This window comes from Mustela nivalis (genome assembly GCF_964662115.1).
Source record: "Mustela nivalis genome assembly, chromosome: 1".
Taxonomy (NCBI): domain Eukaryota; kingdom Metazoa; phylum Chordata; class Mammalia; order Carnivora; family Mustelidae; genus Mustela; species Mustela nivalis.
In genome coordinates, this window is record NC_139020.1 from 201,090,787 (window position 1) to 201,101,835 (window position 11,049).

At 48.1% G+C, this 11,049-nt stretch overlaps 1 long non-coding RNA gene across 1 annotated transcript; it reads left to right on the plus strand.

Annotated features, from left to right (window-relative positions):
- The first annotated feature begins 338 nt into the window (after nt 1-338).
- On the plus strand, nt 339-10,791 carry LOC309851193. The gene is made up of 3 exons (XR_014304668.1): nt 339-1,030; nt 1,405-1,501; nt 6,920-10,791. It is a non-coding gene; the product is annotated as an uncharacterized lncRNA (long non-coding RNA).
- Nucleotides 10,792-11,049: the final 258 nt, after the last annotated feature.

Here is an 11,049-nt window from a genome sequence, read left to right on the forward strand (position 1 = left end):
AACTAGGTAACTATTGTTCTTACTGTACAGTGACTTACGCACTGAGCGCAGACTCCCTAAAAACACTGCGAGATACAGTAACAACCAAACGGCTCCTAGGAAACGACAACAAAGCGACTGAATAGGAATGGGATAAAGAAAACAGAGCCACAAAATCTCAGCCGAAGACAGTGAACCACAAAGAGCACCCAGCGCCCCAGCACATCTTGGGAGTTGTAGTCCTTCAACCCTGAAAGCAGCCGGCTGGGGGCAATTGAAGGACTACAGCTCCCAGAATGCCTGGAGGTTCACCGTTCCTTCTGCCCCGCCCCTCCGCGTACAGGAGCGGTCCCGCCACGCCCAGAGGAGCGCGGATCTCCTCCAAGCCCTGCCCCCAGAGACACAGCGCGGCCCAGCGGACCGCCTGAGTAGCGCTGTAATCGTGATAGAGCTTCTTCACGAACTGCGGATGGCGTCACTTCTTGCGGCCGAAGCCGGATTTCTTGCAAGCCGACACCCCGGACACTCTGACAGGGGTGCAGCCCAGACTCCAGGGCTCAGCACGCCCCACCCTTCCCACCTCCTCTCTCCCTCCTCTCCGAGCCACGCCCTCCGAGCCACGCCCCCTTGGGCATGCGTGGTACTGCTGGGACGCGCACGTTGAGGTCGCTCCTTGTGGGGGTTGGGCTTAACGACTCGCGAGGACTGGCCGTTGGTTAGGGTTCGTGGAACCCGCATGGAAACTTCTAAGCCGGTATTTGAAACGTAAACTCACCGGCTACGATGGAAATACCGGTACCTGGAAACCTAACCTTTTCAAAGCCACCTTTTCCGCCGTCACTTCTGTGCGTCGGGGCTACCACAATCGTCCCCATGGACCCTACATGGTGTGGCTGCCCAGAGTGCCTCTTGTACCCCTGGGCTGGCTGAACGGACCGTATCTCATCAGTCCTCTTAGGGGGACTGCCCTATGCGGTGTTGGGAAAAGGAGAAACAGGACGGTGGACAGGCCCAATGCTGCATGGTACAGTTGGGAAAGTTAGGCAGGCAGGTCAGTGACCTCCTAATCCCCTTGGGGACCATGCCCAAGCCACTTCTCTGACTCCCCTCCGCTCTGGTTAACCTATAGTGGCCCTCTTGACCTCATTCACACAGGCCAGCAGGACCACAAACTACCTTTGGTCCTACCCAAAAGATAGGGAAGTTCGTGGAGGAAGGTAGAACAACAGGTTCTGCTCTGCTATCCCGTTCCTTTGGAACCCCTAATACCCTTTCAGAACCACAAAATAATTGAACAATTTGTTGCTACTGGGGGTTATAGTGATAATTTCCCAAGTCATTTTTCCATTTAGTTTTTCTGACTACAGTTACTCCATCACTACACACGCCTCAAACTCACTTATGCAAAGCTCCAATTCTGTGCAGGGAGGAGGCAAAGAAAGCAAAATATCCATGGAACGACTTCCTGGAGCATCAATCCTACTGCCGGTTCTGGAAGAAATGAAGTTAAGTAATTTCCAAGGTAAGTAATTAAAAACTTAAAACTAAGGCAAAGCTGGGAAGTCATATGCCATTAGTGATTGTTAATAGTCTCTGCCTGAACTCTCAGGTCTTTTCTCTGAGAAGAAATTCTAAGGGGCTCTTACTTCCCATTATTTTAAATAGAAAAAATTATAAGGCATAGCAAGTCCATCAAATAAAAACCCTGCCAATTTCTCGGCGTCTGGCTGGCTCATTCACAAGAGCTTACAATTCTTGCAGGTCGTGAGTTCGAACCCCATGTTGGGGGTAGAGTTTACTTGATGTGAAAATGTTGGGGTTCAGAGTGAACAGTCAATTCTTGAGGCGTCTTTGGTGCAAAAAGGATGGTTTTATTAAAGCAGAGGGGACAGGATCCTTGGGCAGAACTGCACTGGGGAGGAGTAGCGGGTTAAATACTTTTCAAGTTGCGAGGGAGATAAAGAGAGCTTAAGTTTTGAAGGAATTTGGAAGCCAGGGGTCAGCTGTTGTTAGGAAAAGGGCATTTACTACTGTCTGGTGAAACCTTAGTCATGAGACCCATCAGATGTGTATCAGTGGGCCATATGCTTGGAGGATGATTGTAAACATGTATCTTGGCAGGGTGGGGGTGGGTAGTAGAGATACAGGAAATTTCCAAAGGAATTTTTATATGTTAAAGAATACAAGATCTTGGAGGGGGGGCTAACATTAGGCTAAGATTGCCTTTTGCTTCTAGCAAAGTATTGAGTTAAGTTCCTAAAGGAAGGTTACTCTGCCTGTCTCAAGGACTTGTCAATGGGCTGTAAGTTGTAAGGAACTTTTTTTTTTTTAAGACTTTATTTATTTATTTGACAGACAGAGATCACAAGCAGGCAGAGAGGCAGGCCGAGATAGAGGGGGAATCAGGCTCCCCGCTGAGCAGAGAGCCCAATGTGGGGCTCGATCCCAGGACCCTGGGATCATGACCTGAGCTGAAGGCAGAGGCTCAACCCACTGAGCCACCCAGGCGCCCCTGTAAGGAACTTTTTAAAGATTTAGTAGAGTTGGGGCTGAGAAGTCCTTTCAGATTCTGACCCCAGAGTTCTGCAGTCCCGAGTCAGTAGTGATCCCTTGCCAACCTTGGCATACAATCGTGCCCTAATGTTGTGTATTAAACGCAGACCTCCTTTGACAACCACCCCCCACCATTTCCCATTGTTCTCTGCTCCATTCAAGTTACCTCTCCTCAGCTTCTCACCTAAACCCATTCCAATCCAGCTTCCCTCCACACCACTTCACCGAAATGGCTTTCAGGGGGGGTCACCGATGATTGCCATTGTACTAAATTCAGGATTAAGTTGTTGTTCTCTCAGTCTTTCAGCTGCCTTTGAAACACTATTGAGAACTTCTTCCATCAAAAAACTTCTCTCTGGATTTGCCTCCCTGCAAATTCACTCCTGCTTTACTCTGTCTTCCTCGTCTTGCTCCTCCTCCTCCACCAGTTCTCTGGGATCCTCAGCCCCCTTCTCTTTCCTGTGGGCCTTCCCTCTCAGGGCAAACCTACAGAGGCTCCCAGCGTTGAATACCATCTATCTGCTGAGCACTCCCAGGCCTGGGTCCTCTTTTCTGAAGGGAGCACTCAGGAGTCATCATTGGCTCTTTTTCCCTTCTTATCCCTCATCCAGCCTTCCAGCAAGTTCTGTTGCCACGCATCCTGATGGCAGCCTCTCCCCACTGTCTCCACTTCTGTACCAATTTCAGCCACCGTCCCCTCTTACTGGTCTTCTGCAAGGACTGCCTCCCAACCCAGCTCCCTGCTTCCCCTCTTACTCTCCTACAGTCCATTCTCCAGTCAGCATCCAGAGGGTGCCATAGAAAACACGAAAGACATGATATATCTTAACCCCGCACCCCCCCCCCCGCATCTCCCCCTTCACTCCCTCCCACCCCCATTAAACCCTCCCACTGGCTTCTTGTTGCAACAAAATAAAAGCTTAGAGGGGTGGGGATAACATAAAATAAATGCTTGGATAACTAGGTAACCTGGCCCCTACCTACTTTTTTGGCCTCATCTCTTATCCTTTCTTGTTCGCACTATTGTGTGTCAGATTTTCGGGTATCTAGAACTAAAAGCAATCTTTTTTTTTTTTTTTTTTTCAAGATTTTATTTATTTGACAGACAGAGATCACAAGTAAGCAGAGAGGCAGGCAGAGAGAGAGGGGGAAGCAGGCTCCCTGCTGAGCAAAGAGCCCAATTCTGGGCTCGATCCTGGGACCCTGGGGTCATGACCTGAGCCGAAGGCAGAGGCTTTAACCCACTGAGCCACCCAGGCGCCCCTGGAACTAAAGGCAATCTTAACTGAGAAATAAATATTAAATCATAGAATCTAGAGCATGGGAGGCACGGAAGGAAAAGTCTTGAGAGAATGCAGGTTTTAGTGATTAAAAAACACAAAAATATGCAAAACAATGAAACTATAACTGATCTGTATGTATCTACTCCAAAGAATGTAGTAATAAATAATGAAGTGAGTTTTTTTTAACAAACCAAAAGAACTTACAAAGAAATAGAAATACCTCTTGTTATATTTTGAAAACAAAAAGATATATTTAGTAAATATAAAAGGACAGGGGAAGGTGGGTGGCTCAGTGGTTTAAGCCTCTGCCTTCGGCTTAGGTCATGATCTCAGGGTCCTGGGATCAAGTCCCGCATCGGGCTCTCTGCTCAGCAGGGAGCCTCCTTCCCCCTCTCTGTCTGCCTACTTGTGATCTCTCTCTCTCTCCTGTCAAATAAATAAATATTTTAAAAACATATATATAAAACAACAATAATTTTAACACATTTCAGGGCCCTAATGCAATAAAATTAGAAATAACAGAAATAGAGAATTTAAAGGTGCTCACCTCTTTGAAAATGTTAAAATACTCTTTTAATAAATTAATACCTGCATCAGGGTATGTAAATGTAAAACACAATTGCAGTGCCTATAAATAACACGCACTTGCAAATATAGCATATCCAGATATATGCAGCGGTGATCAGAGAGCTCTCCGACCCAGAAGCTTCTGTACTGACCAGTTATGTTCATCCTCCTCACTGCCTCAGAGTCCTTTAACATCATCTCATTACAAGGGGAGCCACAATGAAGGCAGGACTAGGAACTGTAATCATTACAGGTACCTGAAAAATTGGACTCTTCTACTGCTGAGCCTGACCTTGACTTCAGGCTTCTTTTCAGCCAGGGCTCCAGGCAACCGCCACCAATGGATCTGTGTTGTGTACAAACTCAAAACTGCCCTCCCACAGCGGCTGCCTAGGAACTGGCACCAGCAGCTGCCATGGAAGAGAAATGACAGCCCTCAGAAGAATCTGTGACCCGCCTCACATGAGGACTCAGGGTCCCAGGAGTTCTGGTCGGGCCTCAGCTTCAAATCTGCCTCATCCACAAAATATTCCTGATCCTGGGGGCACCTCGGTGGCTCACATGGTTAAGAATCTGCCTTTGGCTCAGGTCATGATCCTAGGAGCCTCGGTTTGAGCCCCGTATCGGGTTCCCTGTTCAGTGGGGAGCCTGCTTCTCCCTCTCCCTCTGCCATTCCCTCCGCTCATGCTCTCTGGCTCTATCTCTGTCAAATACATTAATAACATTTAACAAAAGAACAAAAACAATTCCTGATCCTCATCCCAGCTGTACCTAATTGTCTCTCCTTCCCTTCCAAAATTTCCCTGCAATTCTTTGTAACTCCTCTGCAGAAAAAAGGAAAACTGCTATTTGTGGAGCACTGTTACTTGCCAAGCACTTTGATAATCAAGAAAGCCTGTGCCAAAGGGTTGCACCTCAACCTAGAGGACATGCCCAAAAAAAGCCACCACGGGATTTTCAATCAAGGACCGTCCCAAAACTCTTCAGTGACCTTACCAAACAGTGTGACTCTGAAAAAGCTCCAATTTCACCCTAAATGAGATTTCTGTTTCTGGTGCCTAAGAGGACAGAGGCCCGGAGCACACTGTGGCAGATCCCCTGGGCAGAAGTGCCACCCAGCAGTTCAGGCGTGAGTGGGTGTCCTCAAGCAAGTTCTAATTAACTTATATCTAAATAAAGAGGATTGGGATAAAGAAAGGGGCTCTTGAGTCTAGTAAGTGAATTCTAGATATACAGGTGTTCATCTGGAAGCCATCACCCTACATTTGCTCTCTAGCTCATAAGATTTCGACATGAAGCAGAAGAGAGTGAAGGCCACCCTGTGTGGCACCGCCCTAGATCCGTTTAGATCTGGCTCAGGCTCTAAGACCAGGGATGCCCACTTGTGTGCTAAAGGACATACAAGGCACTGTCCCTCCAGCTAGACAGGGCTCCAGACAACCTTAGTGTTTTCCAGCACTCTGGACAGCTTCATCTCTCTTCCTTCCGTTTTTGAGGTAGAGTTTGAACTCAGGACGGTGTCCTGCTTATGCAGAGAAGGACTTAGGGGACTGCAGACAGATTAATTCACCCAGAGTTCTGAAGATGACTGCCCAAGTGGTTGGTTTTCTCATCTCTTGTATTATTGATTATCCGTGAATTTGGAGACCCAGGGTAACCTCGAAAGGATGTCAAAACCAGGAATGTGGGGGCCCCAGGCCTGAACCACAAGAGGCCCTAGAGGACAAGCTCCCGACACGAGCATTGCCACTCACCAGCTCCGTGATTGTACCAAGTGCCTAACCCCACTCAACATTGATTTCCTAGTCTGTTCAGTGGCCACTTGTACCTAAAAGGAATTGAAATGGTCTAGAAAGTTGGTGGCCACTAGTAAATGCTATTGTTATTTGTTGGTATTAATATCATTATTGTCAAACCTGCTCACGGGAGTGACAATCCTGTATTCATAAGACAACCATGAATGAGAACCAGTTGAATCAATAATCACCTTCCACAATCCAGCTTTAAAAGCAACTCAGGGGGCACCTGGGTGGCTCAGTGGGTTAAGCCGCTGCCTTCGGCTCAGGTCATGATCTCAGGGTCCTGGGATCGAGTCCCGCATCAGTCTCTCTGCTCAGCAGGAGCCTGCTTCCTCCTCTCTCTCTCTCTCTGCCTGCCTCTCTGCCTACTTGTGATCTCTCTCTGTAAAATAAATAAATAAAATCTTAAAAAAAAAAAAAAAAAAAGCAACTCAGAAGGGGTCCCTGGGTTGCTCGGTGGGTTAAAGCCTCTGCCTTCGGTTCCGGGCATGATCAGGGTCCTGGGATTGAGCATCAGGCTTTCTGCTCAACAGGGAGCCTGCTTCCTCCTCTCTCTCTGCCTGCCTCTCCGCCTACTTGTGATCTCTTGTCTGTCAAATAAATAAATAAATAGCAACTCAGAAAATAGCTGTTAAATGCTTCCTTATTAAATTTTTAAATTTTTTAAAATTATTATTAAATGTTTATTTCCACAGCAAATTTTTTAAATTAATTATTATTAAATGTTTATTTCCACAGCAGTATCTCCCCTCCCTGACAAACACGGAGGAAGAGACAGAAGAACAGGAGGGAAAAAATGCCCCAGGACAACAGTCTGGTCTTTGAAGATTCATCCAGGTTGGGACAAAGGGCCAGCCACTCCTCTTATCTCCCCGGTGGCTCCCAGCCATCCTTTGAGCTCACCAGCCTTTTGGATTCATTGCCTTTGAATGCTGTGGAAGCACAGGTACTCCCTTGATTTGAGTCCCATGCACAGCACCTCGGCAGTGGCAGTCCGCACCTGCTCTCCCCGCTTGCTTGCAGGCCTGGCTTCCCTGCACACGCCGTAAGCTCCTTGTACCACTCCCATCCCCACAACTGTCGCCTCAGCCCTGGCTCGGCCCCCACACCTGTCGCTGGGCTCTGTGGAACTCTGGATCTTCTGGCTCCCTCTTTAAAAGCAGTCTTTGGTTATATCCCTGCCTCGCCTATCCACCGTGTGAGCTTTCTCTGGCTTCACTGTGTTTTAAGGGCCACACCCGTTCTTTCCGGGCAGCCTGAAACACGGGTATCTGTCTGAGTAGGGTGTTGAAAAGCTCCCAACAACCCCCTGTCAGCCAGAGGGGGAGGTGGGGGTCCCGTTACCGGGCCACCAGGCACTGAGGGAGTTTTCATTATAGGATAAACCCTGAGGGCGGCTGGGTCTGTTATGGGGTTCTACCACTGCTGCTGATGCTGTGGGTGGAGGAGGCCCCAGGGGTTTGTCGGGGACTCTGCTGGGACTGGGGTGGTCCTTGTCTCCAGGCCTGGTGCTGCCAGCTTTCTGAGTTATAGAATACCACAGAGGTGGGAATGACAGTCTCCCCAAAACCACACTTCTTTGCCTTGGCAGAGACCCTAGGTCGAAGCATGCAAGATGGGGGAGGACAGCAGCTGCTGATAAAATCAGCTGAAGGCAGGGGCTTCACAGCTGTGGTCTACTCCTTCCCCTTGGGGCTCTTGTAGCCTAGAATCAAGTAGTTGGCCATCACGTCATCACATCCATTCCAGCCCACTGGCAGGTCCTGGATTTGGTCCCACCTGGAGCCCAGGGATAATGTCACCTCAGTTATGCCAGGGGTCCTTGTAGTCAGGGAGTGGCTCAATGTAAGGCTTTAGTTCCTCTTCATGGACCATGTTCATCCATGGGTCCTTCATGGTTTCCTTTAAAGTGCTTCTCTCACTGGGACTGAGGGTCAGGAATTTCTTTAGTAGGTTTTCACACTCCACAGGCACATAAAGGGGAATGTGACCTGCATGCAGTATCCACTCCCACAGCTCCTTGAAGTGCTGTAAAGGCAGGGACCTGCCAGTCGCCAGATAGTCATTGTATAGAGGATGGCTCCAGGCTCCGCACGGCCCCCACAGGGCTGTTGTATTTTGGCATAAGGGGGACTACCACAGAAGGTGTTCAGCTCATGGGCGACAGCAAACTCATTGCTGAAGCCAAAGTGTGCAACCTTGATGATCAGGTCAGCTTCCAAAAGCAGGTTCTCTGGCTTTAGGTCCCTGTGGACGATACCCTCTTGGTGATGGTACGACACAGTGGACACTATCTGGCAGAATCTGCCTTCAGGGCTCCTCCTCTCTCATGCAGGCATGGTCCAGTGTGGGGGGGATCAAGTGCCTATGGCGTACTCCGTGACCGGATTGAGTGTTTCCGAGGTGTCAGTCACCTCGTGTGGTGTCATGACTCAGGGCCTTCGTGCTCTGGACTTCAAGGAATAGTCTGTGGAGGCCGAAGGAGCTCTGCGCACTCTTGTTAATGACCTTCATGGACACTTCTGTCCCACTCAGGTTGTGCCACACCAACCTCACTTTGTCAAAGCCGCCCTGGCTAAAGGTCTGGAGGAGCCGGTAATTGTCAATGCGGGTCTCCTGGTCGCCCGGATGGCTGTGAGGTCCCTCCGCTCAGTGACTTACTGCTAGCAATACTAACTAGAGACGCCCTCTAACAGTACTAACATACCACATCAAGATGAGGGGAAAAAAAAAGAACCAAAAGAGAAAGAGAACAAAGGGGAAAATCTAACTGTGGTCAAAAGTCCCTCAGCTCACCAAACACTGGCTCCCTGACCTAAAAAAACTAAAAAACATAAGCCTGGCCAAGAGCTTATACAGGAGGTACTTAGGATTCTCTCTTGATGGCTTTTCTTGAAGTCAAGAAATGGACCTATTAAAACTAGGGATAATTCACAATGGTTCTCTCATTTGGGTCTCAGGAACCCTTTCCTCTTTATTAAGGGGGAGGGGAACACCCCCAAAGGCCTCTTTGTTTATGTGGCTTATAGTGATTGGTATTTACCGTACTAAAAATTAAAACCCATAGGATGCTTTGGTGGCCTTTTCACGTCTAGTTTGGAAATCTGCCATGATTTTTGGTGTTTAAAGAAAGCCATGATGTCCATACTTAAAAGAATTCGGTTTTTTTTTTCTTGAAACTCTGGCTGATCAGTGTCAAAATAATACCACAATTTAACTGGTTTCACAAAAGCTATGGGCAAAGACTCTCCTTAATTAAACTTCAGTCATTCTCCTCTAGACCTGAACCCTGTAGTCTGTCTTTGGCTATCCTATACCACCCAACTGTAGCAAGAATCTTGCCAAATCAGTTTAGAGAGAACTCCCTGCCCTCAATATCTGATAATTCTTCATCTCTCCCCTTTGGTATCTGTGAGAAAATAGAACGCATATATTGGTTTCTGGCCTCACCTCCCCACTGCCCCCAGTTCTGGGCACAGGCTGCTGAAACCCTTACAATTTCCAAGCATTCAGAGCGTTAGGAGCATCTCTTGTTCAGTATTTCGTCTTCAACCCCAGGTCCTGACACAGGGCTCCTAAATCCCTTGGAGTTTCCTGGGTGGTAGGAATGTCTTGTTCTTGGTAGGAATGTCTTGTTCTAATGAGGCAACTCTGGGTGGGCTCCTGGATGACTCCTGGATAGAGACTGTCATCAGAAAGTCCAAGCCATGATCTTGGGACGTGCAGCTCCACACCACTACCCCTTCACCCCCCCAGTCCTCAAGGGAGGGGAAAGGGGTCAGAAATGGAGCTATTGATCTACATGAGGAAGCGTCCATAAAAATCCCAATAGTATGGGTTCAGAGAGTTTCCACGTGGATGAACACATCCACATTGGCAGGGTGATGCACCCCAGCTCCTGTGCTCAGGACCCTCCCAGACCTCACCCAGTGCATCTCTTCCTCTAACTATTCACGTATCCTTTATCGCATCCTTTAATAAAATGGTGCTCTGTGAGCCACTCGAGCAAATGAATTGAACCTAAGGAAGGGGTTGTTGGAACTTCCCCCTTCCCCTCTAGAGCTGACCAGTCAGAAGCACAGGTGATAACCTGAACTTGGCGTCTGAAGTTGGGGGGGGAGTGGCCAGGGAAGCTGCTGTGTGGGACTGAACCCTTAACCTGTTGAACCTGATGCTGTCTCTGGACAGACGATGTCAGACTTGAGTTGAACTGTAGGACACCCCAGCTGGTGTCATGGAGGATTACTTCATGCAGGGGGAAAAAAAACACACATTTGGTGACCAGAAGTGAAGTGTTTCGTGTGAGTAGTAAGGGAGACTCACAGGAGAAAGACTCACGGATTAAAGGACTGTGGGTTTTCCCTGGTGCAGCATCTGACCGCCCTAACCTGCCTTTGGCAAGAATCCTGTCAGGTCTGTTTAACTAGCATCTTTCTCTTCCTGAGGTTTCCTCTTAGCAATTTTCCATCCCCTCACCCTGACCCTATTTGTTGGCTCTAAATCCCCATTTCATGCTGTCCTGGAGATGGGGCCCAGTTCTACACTGAGGCCTCTTTTTCCCCTATTGCAATATTCAGTTTCTGGAATAAAACCTGCTTTTACTGCTTTAACTACTAGTGTCCAGCTCTGGTTCTTCTTTTTTCTTACAAATTGTTTTTTCTTTAACACTGTAGGGCATTATTCTGTTGTGTAAGACACAATAAGGTACATTACCAACTTTGGTAAAGCTGAAGGGAAGATAGCGTTCATCATGTTTTTGTTTCTTATTTCCAAATTTTGCCCAAGTCTTTGGAGTAGATTTCACCCTTCCATGAGCTTGCTGTGAGAACTTGCTATGTCCATTACATGTCTTTAAGTGTAGTGTTTGC